This window comes from Micromys minutus (assembly GCF_963924665.1).
Source record: "Micromys minutus genome assembly, chromosome: 2".
In the NCBI taxonomy this organism is placed as follows: Eukaryota; Metazoa; Chordata; class Mammalia; order Rodentia; family Muridae; genus Micromys; species Micromys minutus.
In genome coordinates, this window is record NC_137971.1 from 60,711,201 (window position 1) to 60,726,789 (window position 15,589).

Genomic DNA, 15,589 nt, shown 5'->3' on the forward strand with positions numbered 1-15,589 from the left:
TTCATTGAGCACATGAATTTAAGGTCACTCACTTCCCATGTGTCCAGCTGAGGGCAGCTTTTCTGGAAACATGGATGCCCCCACTCATGTCCTTGATTTTGTTCAATAGTGGCCTCTTTCACGGTTTTTTGGCCCTTAAAATTGTCCGTTCCAGCTGTAATCTGTGAAAACAAGGCCTCCTAAACTTGAGTGATGGTTGTGTTAAACAGTAATGGCAGAGAGACTTGGAAGCTGCTTCAACCCAATGTTCTGGGCAAAACTTGGGTAGCTGCCCAGATTCAGCTTCCAGTCCCTAGCCCAGTTTGTTGTGTCTGAACAGTGGGGTGAGGAAGCACCCCAGCACCAGCTCCCCTAGGGTTATCCATGCTCTCAGGCTGTTACGGGTGCTGATGCTCTCAACCTGGGACCTGAGCAGATGCTCTCAAGCCTGCTGTAGCCCTGAGACCCTCCCACTGGCCATGGGAATACGACATGGATGAATGACAAAGGGGGACAAATAGTGTGTGGGGGGGAGTTCCTATAGACCCCTGTCTCTATGCAGTTCCCACAAAAAAAACTGGGAAGTTGAGTGAGGACAGAGACCGCAGCGGTGAGTCACTTGTAGTCTTACAGGCATAGAAAGTGACAGAATACCGCACAGAGGGGCTGTAGCACCAGCCTAGCCCTGCTCACCTACTACCCACTGTTTAATTGCTCACACCTATTAGGAGAAGGCTCAAGTCTCCCATTTCATTCATGTGATCTTTGGTGAAGACTCTGAAGCTTATTGAAAACAAACCGGAAGCCAGGTTTTCAAAGCAGCTATGAATAGGATCAAAGGCAAGGGCACAGCAGCAGCGGCAGCCAGGGTCCCTATGGCACAGTGTCAAGAACCAATGTTCCTGAGACACAGGGTCAGGAGGCTAGGCCCCTGTTGCGCAATGTAAGAAATAGTCAGTGTAACTCAGTGTCATGAGACAAAGTCCTTTTGACAATGACAGGTAGATTGTGCCAACAGAAGTCTCATGAAGGATTTTTTGAGGGGAGGGAGGAGGTATGTGGCTATACTAATTTCTCTTCCAGAATCTCAACCTACCGAGCATGTTGTATGACAGAGACCCTGGGCTATGAGGCTTGCACCTATGAGTTTAACACACATTCTAAGTCAAACTATTGGAGACTTCTTTCCCTCTAAATTAGCCTTGACAATTGGTGGGTGAGTTGTTAAACAGAAAGCTTTGAATGCTCTGCTTCAAAAAGGCTTAAATGGTTGTGAAAAGAAGACAGTCAGGATCCCAGAATGAATAAAGCCAGACACACTGGTGCTTCTTCTTTCTTAATGGAAAAATACTGCACCATAACCCCTAAAGGTTAGGGGGTAAGAGGAGTGGAGAACAGCTGCAGAGCTGCACTTACTTCTACAAGTTTCTGAAACCACTCTACAGTGAGAACATAGAGCTCCCCAGTGGGGCCGTCCTCTGGTCCATTTTGGAAGGCAGATGCCAGCAATATCTCGTTTATCTCCATGAGTCCGGTTCTGAGGAGATGTCCATCCTCCAGTGTGGTACCAAGGCTTAGCAGAGTCAGCATGCAAATCAAGAATGTGGTCCACAGGACTTTCTCTCTATGATGCTTCCCAATAAGCAAAAAAACATAAAGTTATAACCCATCATCTTAAAGTTCAAATATATAAAAAATAGTTACCTCAGAAATCGAAGTCAAAGGATACTATTAAATGATTGTGACTATTCTTGGCTGTGCCTGCCTACTCGTGTATTATTTTGTATGCCTAGCTCACACATATAAGAAGGATGAGTAATGATTTAACAAGTTTTTGAGACAGAATCTCATATTCCAGGCTGACATCAAATCCATGGCTTTTTTCCTTCAGCATCACTAGAATTACAGACACTGGCAACATGCCTGGCTCACAAGTCCATCCATTTATTATTTTCTATATGTCTATCTGTGTTTTCTACAAATTAACACAGGAGACAGGCACACTGTAATTTGTACCACACTGTACAAAGCCGGGTTTGCCTGGCTTGAACTCTCTGTGTAATGCAACATATCCACATAAAATGTTTAGGTTATCATAGTAATGGGTGTGAACTATGTTTGCTGGGCCAAGAATTTGCACATCCAATCTTCTGCTGGTGGACATGTAAATTATTTCATTGTGCTGTTTCCCATACAGCAGTGTGGGGGCAGTTGTGTTCCACACTTGTTGATGAACTTGTGATTGTGTTTGGTTTGATAAGTGTTAGGAAGAAAGTCTGTCATAACGAAGGGCTGCTATCAATTATGGGCAAATTGGTATTTACATTCTAATAATACTCAGTGAATGTGACTCTTGTTCATAGCCCCACTAAATCTGGGCATTATAGAGTTTCATGCATTTATCTTTAGTCCTTGCTAATGTAATAGGAACCTTGATAGCTGGTGTTCTATTTCTTAGTATTTCTTTGCTTACTAGTAAGATTAAGCATCTCTTTACCTGTGTATTGCTTATCTGGGTTGCTTTTTCTGGTGCTCTCATTAATTTTCCCCCTTAAAAAATCTCCTTATTGACTAAAGATTTTTTTTTGTAATAAAACTCTTTAAATGCATTTTTAATGGTTAAAATAAATACAACAGATATTCACAAATCAACATGAACTACAGAGTTGAATGAATTAATCAAATTAAGTAAGGTTGATAGTATAATATCCCTTATATAAGTTAATATGAGTTCTGCTGGATATAGTGTCCAAGGTAATTCAGATTTCTAACAACAGTGAGAAAAGCCAGGGCAACTAGGCTAAGGGAAAACCTTAAACACTGAGCTAACTGAAGGACTTCCGAGGTAAATGAGTGGGAAAATTCAGTATTGTAGAGTTGTCTTTTTTTCTAAATCCATCACCAAAGCAAAATACCAGCAGGTTGTGAGAGGTGGTAATGGTTGGTTTTTGTTTGCTTCTTTTTGTTAACTGGCCAGCAAATTCTAAAACTCTCAAGGAAATGCAAAGGCTCCAAACAGCCAAGGCCACACCGAGGAGAACAACATACGCTTGCTTGATTTCCCTGCATAATGGTGTGTGTTTTCAGCATCATTTACCAAGGACTGGTCTTAGAAGGAAGGACATACATGCCTGTGGATGCGTGGTGCGTGATTGATGACAGGGTCAGCATGGTCAGATCTAGCAAAGTAAACGATGAGGAGGATTGACTACACATGTCAGGAGGAAATGGACTCTCTCCCTTTCAGTTCCAACATGAGAAGTGATGCTAGGGGGCATGCAGGCTAGCTCATATACGAGTGCAGAGAAAAATGGGAAACAGGAAATCTATGGATGGAGCTTCCTCCTCACATAATTCCATTTTAACTCCACGATGTTCTCTGATAATAAAAGATAAAATAAAAAGTGCTTATTTTAAAGTTCAAACTGAGACTCCCTGGCAGGCTTCAAATTGGCAGTTTAGTCAGAAACTGATCTACCATCAGAAGCTGCCCTGTTACCTGGCTGGAGGCAAGGGCAATGGATGAGCAACCATTTCCAGATTTCCTCAGCAACAGTTTCCAGTCTCCCCACATCCCAGAAACGGTTCTGAAATGTCCCTAGTAAAAGAGTCAACGAATTAAGAAAAAGGTCACCTAGCCTTCCCCGGGATTCCCCTAATGTGCTTTTAGTCAGGCCTGTGAGCTCACTGAGGCACCTCCATCTTGGTAGATGGTAGACCCCATCATGCTGGACTTCTGCAAATAGAATGCTCTTTGGTTTTGCTTACAGTTTGAGTCTGGGATATCATTGTTTGGTGGATCATGGACCCTTACAAAACATGTAGGCTGAGGAACCGGCTCTGTTAGTGAAAAGCCTTCCTTGCAAGCAAGAAGAACCTAGTTTGACCCTAAGAGTCCACATAAAGATTCCATACATGGTATCTGAGAGTTGTACTACTGGTGAGGTAGAGACAAGCAGACCCCTGAGGCTTACTGGCCAGCTTATTTGGTGAGCTCCAGGTAAATAATAAGAGATCCTTCCTCAAATGAGACAAGAGACATTCCAGAAGATGGTATCTAAGATTGCCCTCTGGCCTCCACACATCCACACACATACATGTCTATACCCACATGTAGACATATACACTCATGTACCTGTGTGAAGATACACGCATATAGAACCATTTTTAAAATACAAAATTGAATTTAAAAATGTGGAGCTGGAGAGATGACTCAACAATTACAAGTACTTGCTGCTCTTGCACAGGATCCAAGTTTATTTTTCTGAGTTACTCACATGGTGCCTCACAGTTGCCTGTAACTCTAGTTCCAGGAATCTAATACATGTACTCTTATGATATTTGAGGACACCAGGCATATACATGAATGTAGTAAAACACTCGTATATATGAAATAAAGCAAGTAAATCTTTAAAAATAAAGTTCAAACATTACAAACTCAATTAAATCAAATATAACTAATGTTCAAGTTCTCAAGTCTTGATGCTTAGTTTGAGAGTTCCTTTTATGCATATGTATCCTTATAATGTTTAATTATGGATGCCTTTATTTTGGCCTTTTGAGACATGATTTTACATAGCACAGGGAAGCTGTGAATTCACTAGGTATTCAAGAATGAGTTTGAACCACAAATTTTCTTGCTTCTACCTTTCAAATACTAGAATCATAGACATGCACCTTCACTCATAACTGTGTGTGCAACACAGAAAAGTAGTTGTGTGCATGGGGGTCAGGCATTCCTTGGAAATTGTTGGTCATGATAACCAAGCAGTCAGGTAAATAGATGGGGCTAGGGAAAAAAAATCCCGATTGAAGTTACTCAGACTCCAAAAGACATATTCGATAAGTATTCACTTATATGTGGATATTAGCTGTCAAGTTTTCAATAAACAGGCTACAGTCCATATAACCACAAAGGTTGGGTATAGATGAGGAAATGGGGGTTGTGATGGGGGTAGATTACCCCTTGGAAGGAGGACTAGAGTAGGCAGTTAAAGACGGACTAGGGAGACTGGAGTAGGAGGATCAAATGGGGTGGGGGGAGAGGGCTTAAGGGAGGGAATATGGGAAGGACTGCTAAAACTAAGGGCCATTTGAGTGGTTGTATAGAAACATAATAGAGTAGAAGCTTCCTAAAATACATACATATATAAAGATTATCTAAATGGAGTCACCAAACAACAAGAGAGACAGAACCCCAATTTGACATCTTCCATCACTAAACGAAACTTCTAGTTCCAGGAATGGGTAACATCTAATTGGATTGCTGGCCAAAGGGGCCACATGGAAACCACTAAACACTCTAGGCTATTGCCAAGGGAAATTATTGGTTTCTCTCTACAAACTGATGGTAAAGCCATATTGATTAAGACAATATATATACAGTTCATTGAACACAAAGAAGTCGAGTGGAGTTTATGTAGAGCTCCTGAGTAGTGTTCATGGTGCTAGAAGGTACTCTGCACACCATCAATGTAGAAAGGTAAATACCAACTCAGATAGCTACAAAATCTATAGTCTACAGTGGTGACTTGAATTCAAGAGGTACTAGTGCAATAATGGTAACCAGGATTGTGGGACTAACCAACCAATATGTGATTATATTTAAGCCATACTCCATGAAATCATGCCAAGGAACAGCCTTGGCTTGGAGAGAGGTTCCAGAGAAAGCAGTGTCTGGGAGCAGTGAAAGAATGACTGGAAGCCAACTGTCAGTATAAGCCAACAGCTCTATGTTCAGCCCCAGATGGCTCTCAAGACAGCTGTGTAGATAGCTTAGCTCTTGAAAGCCAAAGTCCAGTCTTTTATACACATATCGATTCAGCCATTACCCAGGTTCCATTTTGATTAATCCACAAATCAGCAGTTTATGGCCTTAGCCCTTTTGTTCTTAGAAAGAGACAGGAAGTGCAATTTTTAGCATAGCAGTTGAACTCAGAAATTTTCTGGTCTTTTAAAGCACAAACAATAAATTTAGCTGGGCATGATCCCCTTCTGAGGTCTTGGGATAATTATTTCCACTATGCTTGGACCTAAAGTCCCTCTGTCCAAGGCTGACCTTGAACTCAGGAATCTGCCTGCTTTTACATCTTCCTGACAAAATAGCTCATTAGTGTAGCTGTCTTTGTTCTTTTAGATCTGTGAAGGCCCTCATAAAATTCATACTGCATTCTTATACTTTGCACAGTTGAAAAATCCTGTAAAGAGCAGTTCTTACACTGAATGTATATGTATATAAGCATACACACACACACACACACACACACACACACACACACACACACACACACATATGCTTAAACTCATGTTTTCAGAGTTCTTTCCTACAGCCTTAAGGGCTGCCCTGAAGGTCACAGCACTTACCATTTTGCTGAGTAACACATTTTCGACTCCTGGACTCATGCTGTTTTTAACTTTCATGGAGTCATTAACCTTAACGGGGAGAATATTTCCTGAAGGAGGAGCATACAAACATGCGCATTATAATAGAAACAAGCCTGATGCCCACAGGAAACATCAACACTCGTGGAGACCCCATGTCCTTCTGGCTGTGCTCCAGGGGTGGGAAATTATGTTATGTCATGCTTTCCATGGCCATGCAGAACTTGACAAGATGGAACCCATCCCAGGCACTACTTAGGTGGCCAAGAACTTGGGACTAAATAGGACCTAGGGAAAAACCAAATACGACTGTTCTGATAATCAATACAGCAAGAAAATGACTTCTAAGGATGTTCTGCTATACTCATGGATCAGTATATTACTCAGCCATTATCAGAGAAGCTTTCTCTTGCAGCAAATTCTCAGAATAAATACAGAGGTCCACTGATGGACAAGGTTCAGAGAGTGAGAGGCCTTGGAACACTCTGTCATAAATGGGATATCTTCATTAATTCCCTCCCTCACAGATGAGGTGGAAGAAAGATTGTAAGCACCAGGGGGATAAAGAACAGCAAGGAAGCAAGGTCCTCTAAACACTGCAGGACTTATGCACACATGAATTCTCAGAGACTGTAGCAGCATGCACAGGTCCTATACAGGTCTGGGTCTGATGGGGTTCCTATGCTGAGAATGGCATTAAATGCAAGCCCCACATCCCCAACCCAGAGGCTATCTTTAATTAATAGCCACTCAGAAATAAAAAATTAGTTTTCTTTAATGGCGTCTCACTGGGTATACAAACCACATTTAAGAACAGGTCTCATCTCCAAATGATGGTAGGCTAATATAAACAAAACCAAACTCAATTATATTTTTAAACTATTTTTAATGAAAGAGAAAGAAGACAAGGTAATTTTTTTTCACTTTATAGACCAACCTGGATTTAGGTTAGTGATCCTTCTGCCTCCCTCTCCTGTGTGCTGGGGTTACAGCACTGCAGCAGATTCCTGGGGCAGAGATCTGCAGAAACTCCAGCAGTCAAGGGCTTAGCACTAAGACTCCAGAGTCACCTTTCCTGGATCCCTGTCAGTTCTAGAGTTAGGATAAAGGTTGAGAATCAGTAGAAGATCCTCAGAGATGTGGCTCTGTCTCATGGCTGATATGTCAAATATAGATCTAAGGGCTGGTCCACTGATTCTAGAGTCCAGATAGAACAGAAAAGCCTTCCAGAATTCTGCAGTGCTGAGGAGATGCAGATTTTTCTTCTGGATCTCAAAGGAGGACCAGAATGAGCACTGAAGAGTGCTCATTGCAAACAGTGGGGCTCTACCCTAGGCTTAGGCAAGCAGGAGTAAACACAGCCACATAAAGACCACAGTTTAGGTTTCCCTCTGCTTAGCTCTCCATTGACCAAAGAGCATGCTGGTTGATAATTTCTGCTTTGCATCCACACAGTTTTTACCCCTGCTACCAAAACATGAGAACAGCCACGGACAACATGTAAACAAACATTTTTAACAAAGCTTTATCTAAATACCCCAGATTTAATTTTATGTACCTTTCATGGCATATCACATTTTCATTTTCCCTGACTACTTAAAGTGTAAACACTATTATTAGACCCCAGGTCATCTTCAAAGAAATGATAAACAGATCATTTTATCATTAATATAAAAATTATTCAGCTAAAAGACACAGTATGAATAACCAAGGACAAACTAAGTCTGAATTAGATATAGTTTAAGTCAGGGTAGTTAGAGTAGAAGACAAGTCCACAAAAATTACCCCAGCTGAGTCATACATGGGCATCAGGGAGATTTATAAAAATATCCGAGAGAATGGAAGCTGGTCTAAAATAGTTAATTTAGGTTTCAGGGAGCAAGTAGGAGACTTTATTTGTTTTTGAGAAGCAATGTTGAAGAATAACTTTAAACTTGAGATACATTTATAAATTTATGTTTAAAAATTGCTACAAAATATACTACCACAGAGAAGGACTGAATAATAATGGCAAAATAAAATAGTAATAAGAATAAAATAGACTCATTACAACAGGAATGCTAGAATCAAAATTTTAAAGGTATAAAAGAAATGTGATGTCTAGAGGAACAATGACCTAGGAGCTAATTTGTTGATATAAGCATCAGGAATCAGAAAGGAAGGTGATACCATCGGAGTAAAGAGGACCGACCAGTGAACCCAGAGTTCTATACCCAAACAAAGTATCCTCTGACAATGAGCATAAAATAAGGATTTCTGTGACATCAGGAGCAGATGGAGGGTGAAAGAACAGGAGGAGAGCTCATCTCTAGCAGAGTTTTTCTTTGGCCAGGAAGAAACTGACCATAAAGGAAAGCACAAGATACAATAGAAACCTGGGCTGAATAGAAAGAATAATTTTGTCAATTAGGATAAATAAGCATGAATTAACAAAACAAAGTTAATATTGTCACCTGTGACATCTTCAACGTATCAAACTAAAAGTTAAAGTATAAAGTGTCTTCCAATGGTAGCTACCAGATTATGAGGAGATATAGAGAGGTAAGGTGCTCTCTTTACTGGGAAGGCAAGCAAAGGGATATTTTGGAGTAGATCACAGAGAATAGATGGCATCTATTTTAATTTCTAGGACAACTGAAAACATAAATGTGCATCAGCTTAGTGGAGGGTGAAAATCAAGCAGATGACACATTGGCATCTTCGTGGAATCGGTTCCAGAACTACTGGAAATTTTCCTCTTTTACATGAATGTGTATCTACTTGAAACTGATGTGCATCTTCCTAAACATTAAAATCTTCTCAGAATTACTAAGGGCACCAACACAAGGCAAATACTGTGAATAGCGGTTATACTTTCTTGTTCATGGAGCAATAATAAAAAAAAATTCATCTCTACATGTTCAGTACAAATGCAATTTATGTTTTATGTTTTTAATCTTTAACAGCTGCAGAACCTGGAGCCAGAGCCAACTACACTTTCTTGGAAAGGATACAAATGAAAAGAAAATGGACATAAAAGAGGGCCAGATCACAACACGAAGTGAAGTGGCAGGTACCATCCAGAGGAAGTAGTCCCTTCATGAAAGGTAAAAATCTAACTTGTTAAAGTTGAGAAATTCAGTATAATCAAAATAATAATAAAATCTAATATTTTAATGATGCTATATTTAATATGAAAGTCCAGAAAACTTGAAATATATAGGGTATGCCATGAAAACACTAATCAACAATCTATAAGTATTACATGACCGAGCTTCTCAAGGTCAGACATGTAGCCAAATTATGCAGTCTGTGGCTTATTTCTGAGATGCATCCACCTTTGTTAATGATCAGGGAAACATGAATACAATTGTTTGTGAATTCAGTTAAGATGTGGTGAAGTATATTGGCTAAAAGTAGGTAGTAAAAAGTTTGAGCCCAACAGAATCGACTGATGCTTTCTCATAGTGTTGGGTCTGACAGTTCTGCACAATGAAGTAGAAGTCTAGAATTACTTGCTGAGGCTGAAGATGCTTGTTTTCAAAAGCCCAGTGGTTCTTCTCACAAGTGTAAGCACAACCAAGTGCATGTGTGTGTGTGTGTGTGTGTGTGTGTGTGTGCGCGTACATCAAAAGATCCACACTAGAAGGATTCTGCAGTGTTATTCAAATGCCCTATAGTATAGCAATTGCACTGGCTCTCCATGGTTGGTATATTCATGCAGTAGAATTCAAGAAAGCACTGAAATCAGCAAGCTCATCAAACAGGGGATGATCAGTTTGAGAGGCTTAGTGAAGGAAGCTAGTCACAACACATCCTATGTCTACAGACTTAGGGATCTGCGGTTCAGAGTAATGATTTCCTTTTCAAAGGTGTAAGATCTTCAGAATCTCATGAATTTTGTACGTGTGCTGGCATTGTTCTCAACCTAAGATGGTTTGTACTAGTTTACTAAATTGTACATTCATAGTGCCTGCATTGATTTTATTTAAATAGTTTAAAATGGACACACATGCAAAATGACACATGGTCATTGAGAGGAATCAAGGAAGCAGAGATGTGTCAAATGTGCTAGCGTTGTCATTTATGGGGTAAGGGGATGTGGGGGATAGTGCAAAAGATGAGGAAAGGAAGCAAAAACAAACAAGGTAAGGAGGGAGAACAAGAAGCGATGAATCAGAGGGATGCCGTTCACCACGAGATCCATTCCTCTGTGTCATGGGTGACCTTTGCTATCTTCTTTTCACTTGAGAGACATAGAAGATTACCACACCATTGTTTTATTGTTGTTATTTTGTTCTGTTTAGACAGTGTGCAGTGTGTAGTACAGGCTGATGTGTAAACACATAGACAATCCTGCCTCTGATTCCCAAGTGAGCTGCCACACGGTCTTCCATGTGAAGATCCCTACAAGGTTCTTAAGTCAGCCGATGGACTGCCTTTTGGTTTACCTAAAGTGAGTTTGGAGGTGATGCAAGGCACTATATATATATATATATATGGCATTTCAATGCCATTTCGCTGGATAGGAAACTGGGTATCAGGAAGGTTAGGAAATGGCTCAGCCTAAGCATGTGTGTAGAGGAGCAGTGAAGCAGCATATAGAAGATGACATGTTAAACAATGTAGCCAGCCAGGTATCTTCATGGCTTCCAAAGAAGCTATCGTGCTAAGCAAAGCGGCATAGCTTTGATGTCCCAGGATCACCTTAAATCAACATTGCAACATTTAAAAAGTATGTGCCAGCTACATGATTTTCCTCCTGATTATCATTTACATGAACAACTTCATAGTCCAGAAAAGCTAACAAAAAAAGAAAAAAAAAAAAAAAAAAAAAAAAACGACCAACCACATAGTGTAATTCCACATGTGCCTACCAACGCAAATATGCTTACTACATCTCAAACTGAAGGCATTTTAGCTAATTTTTAAGCCATTAAAAACCAATCCTAGCCTCTTCAGCTAATCTAATACTCAAGTTCAAATTCCATAGGCTACATGGTCTTGACACAACTGATCAGTGGTCCCTGGCACCGACATAGAAAAAGGGATTTTGTCTGCCCCTGAGGACTGCATGGAATATCGCCAGCTGGATCAGATACTCTTTAGACTGAGGCCTGGGGTGCTAGGACATGCAGGAGGGGCTACTGGAATGTCTGGCCTTATTCCTGTGCCTTTGCATGTCCTTAAGGATGCTCACTCATGGAGGAGCACACAGGCTCCCTGGGGAATGACAGGCAGATGCTTGCTTTTCTTGTTTTATAGATGTTTGAGGACAGACCTCCCTCCAAGGTCACTCCTGCTGTCTGCAGACACCAGAGAAGAAAAACCCAGCCTCTTAAGTTACAATACAAGCACTCCCCTTCCCCCCCACACTTGCAGAAGCCGTTTTAGGCCATGGTGAGGGAGCGTTTGGAAAATGGATCTGAGTGGAGTCATACCTCATGTTTATAGTTTTTAAAAAGCATGCTAGGGGCATTTACCCAAACTAGGTTATTAAGACGACTTTTCCTGGCTGTCACATCTACTCATTGGCTCTTCTTTTTTTTTTTCTTCATTTTCTTAGCCAATGGGAATATTAAAAGGTTTGCTTAGTAAACTAATTTTTTAAGCTCAAAAAGAAATACAAGCTAAGAGCTCAGCCTGCCTCTTCCTTAATCTTTTTAGCTCACTGAGAAAATTTACAGTGCTCCTCTCCGTTTTTCCCTTCACAGACCATTGGTGACATATCGTCCAGGATAATAAGTGAGAAAATGAAATTCTCTCTCCCTCCTTGAGGCTCACACACTCATCACTCAAGCCCCTGGCGTCTTCCTTCGGTCTTCCTCTCTGGTAAGCCAGGAGAACAGTGCAGGCCTGGCCAAACCTTTGAAACAGGAATCCCGCAGTCGCCCGTAACCACCTCCTCCATCTCTTTCCAAGCGTGCTTCTGAAATGACCTCATCATTACCAGTTACACGCGGACGGGTAATCTCCTTTTGTGAATGGGTGGAGGGCACGCTCCTGGAGGCGTGCTTCATAGCCTTGCTGTGAGGTATTATATTGTTCTGGAAAAATGAACAAAGGAAATGGCTTTCAGACCGTTTTCACATCTGAGGATAAGGACTGTGTTACAGAAACTGGTACCAGGGGAACTGGCTCAGCTGGAGGTGCCTGGCTGACCTCTGAACCCTGTTCTCCAGGACTCTTTTTCTGCTCAGCAATGTTCACCAAGGTTCTGTCTGCGTGCCAAAGGTTATCTAATGTCTCCAAGAATTTTCTGTGTGTCTGTATTTGTGTGCACCTGTTTGCATGTGTGACTGTCTGTACATACATACATACATACATACATACACATACACACACACACACACACACACACATATATATATATATATATATATATATATATATATATATATATATATATATATGTATATATATATATACATGCGTGGGAGGCCAAGGCTTGATGTCGAGTGTCTTCTTGGATTGTCCCCTCATTTTGTGAGATATGGTCTCTCGTGAGACATGGAGCTCACTAATTTGGCTAGACTTTCTGGCAGTGAACTTCAGGAATCTACCTCTCCCTGTGCCCCTAGCTCTGGGACTACAGGCTGACATTGCTATACCCAGTACTTACATAGGTGTGCTTTATTGACTGGGCCACCTCCTCAGTTCCTCTCCCTACTGTTCTGTGGGGTTTACTTCTGAAAGATCCTCCAGTGTTCCTCAGTGTTCTCTGAGCTTCCAGTACCTACTCTAGCATTCTCTCATAGCTCTCCAGGGATGTACAGCCTATAGAAAAAGGCCCCACTGTTTTTTCTAATGGCGGGCAGCAAGGGAGGAAGAGACTGTGGCCTGGGAGCTAGGAGCATCCATTTCTGAGGTGCTCTGAGAGTTCTGCTCTCTTTGCTTGCTTGCTTCTCTGCCTGCACCTGTGTCAGGTGATACACCCCACTCCAGTGAATGAAACCCAGCCAGTGCTTCTACTGAGAGCTGTGACAGCTGTGAAGGCATTAGGATGGCCGCAGCTGCCAGCCTTCTGGGTTTGTTGTGGATCTTGTCGCCCATGCCCTCTTAGTCAGCATCTCCACTGGGGGATCCTGGGTATCTGTGATCATCAGTAAAAGACGCCTCTGTGTCTGCCCCCACTCTGCTTCTCAAGAAAGCTGGGCTCAGCCCAAGGCTTGCATAGTAAGTGCTTGTTCCCCAGCTAAGGTGTTAGTTTGGAAGGTTCTAGAAACTAATAGAAGGAAATAGGTTGCTAGAAGGATATCCATAGTGACCACTTTATCCCTTTTTATCTGCTTTCTTTCTGTCTTCCATGGGATGCATGCACATGCTCTTGCACCATGACACTGCCTCAAAGGAGACAGACTTCGGCCCCAAATTATACGGACCAGAGAGTGTGAAGCCAAGCCTCAAAAACTGAGTCAAATAAATCATCTTCCTTGAGTTGGGTATTGGCATCTGTCCATTGATGAGGAGGGCAGGTAACACCCCCTCAGCAGTACCCTGAAATGAGAGTCAGCTTCCCACACAAGGCTCCCACTATCCTCTGCATCTCCTAATCATCTCTAGTCTGAAGGAGTCACAGAGTTTTCCACTGGATACTGTCACCTTGTTAACTCCCGTCCTTAGATATTTCAGCTCCTCAGTAATTTGGCCCTCTCTTATCTATCCTACCTGCTCCCCCCCAAAAAGATAGAGAAAGATAGAGTGAGAGAAAGACAGAGACAGAGACAGAAACAGAGACAGAGAGATATATATACAGAGAGGGGGCAGACATTACACACACAAACATAAGCACACACACACACACACACACACACACACACACACACAGAGGGGGGTGGGGAGCTGCTGCTGCTGTTGTCTTTCTGAGCCTTTGTCATTTCTTCCTGCTTACCCTAGGCAAGGCACTCAAGGTCTCTCAGCCCCTGTGCAGACTTCCAAGGCTTCTGTAAGGAATCCCAGCCAGGGAGCTAAAAACAGTCAATCAGCTACTTCTTTCTGTTTCTAGAGGTCAAAAACCTAAGACCAAAGTATCAGCATGGTTGGATCTCTGGAGTGCTCAGGGAAGGTCTGTCTGACCTCCCAGGATTCTAGGGCTTCCCACAATCCTTGATGCTCCTCAAACATCAAGATACATGGCTCTACTGTCTTCATTCTCACATGGCCAGTTTCTATGTGTCATCTCTCACGACCATGTCCTCTATGTGCTTCTCTTCTCTTATGAGGATGTTTGCCATCGGGCTTAGGAAACCCCTAGTCCAAGGTCGATTTGTTTAGCCTGCGTAGCTTAGATATATCTGAAAAGACTTTCCTTTGGAAAGCCTTACTTGGAGAATATGTTCTAGGGGAACACATCTGAGGGACCATCCATCATCTTATCCCCACAGCTGCCAGCAAAACACAACCCTACCCCTGCTATCATCCTATTTGATTCTCATTCACCATTAAAAGCCCCAGGAGGTATGATTTCTATTAAAGAGGGAGCTCTCTGTCTCCCTAACAATGGGACAGCAGCCTTCCCCATGAATCTGTTAAAATGGAGCACTTGGTACACCTTGTTTGACTCTTCTCTGACCCCTGAACCCACTGCCACTCTGTTGGCAGTCCCCAGAGACCATAAAGCCAGTTTGTCTATGCTACTATTAAGTCTGCAGCACCAAGCACTGCTCTGAACTCAAATGCCTCTCAGTAGCTGTGTACTGATTGACTTGGTAAAGTACGAGGAGAGAAGGGGGCAGGAGTTTTGGGAGACAGGCTCCAAGATGAAGCCCAAGGAAAACTGTGTGGTCCCTGGGGCTGGGTCAGCAGAGGTAATCAACTAAGTTGGGTCAGAACAGCCACGGTATCATCTCGAAAGTAAGATCTAAGTGCTTTAGCTGGTGGTGGAGTGATTGGGAGAGACTCCTGAGGAGGATATGAAAGGTTCTACGAGGCCAGTCCAGGTGCTGCAGATGTATCTAGAACCCTGAAGGACTTGGCATGGGTCAAGCTTCATGAACAGGGGCTCACCATCCTGAAGACCCTTCCCCATAAAGTCCCAGATCCCAGCTCTGAGTTGGCTTTCCAAAAGACACTCCTCAACACAGTGTTCTATCCAACCCCTGTTCCTAGGAAGCATAGCACAGATCATCCAGCCACGGCAGGCAGGGATAGTGTCTCTGCTTGTTGGCCTTCTGTGTGCAATGTTGTCATGATGTCTGTACCTACACAAAAGTCATTGAACGCAGATATCACAGGTATCTGACTGTTGAGA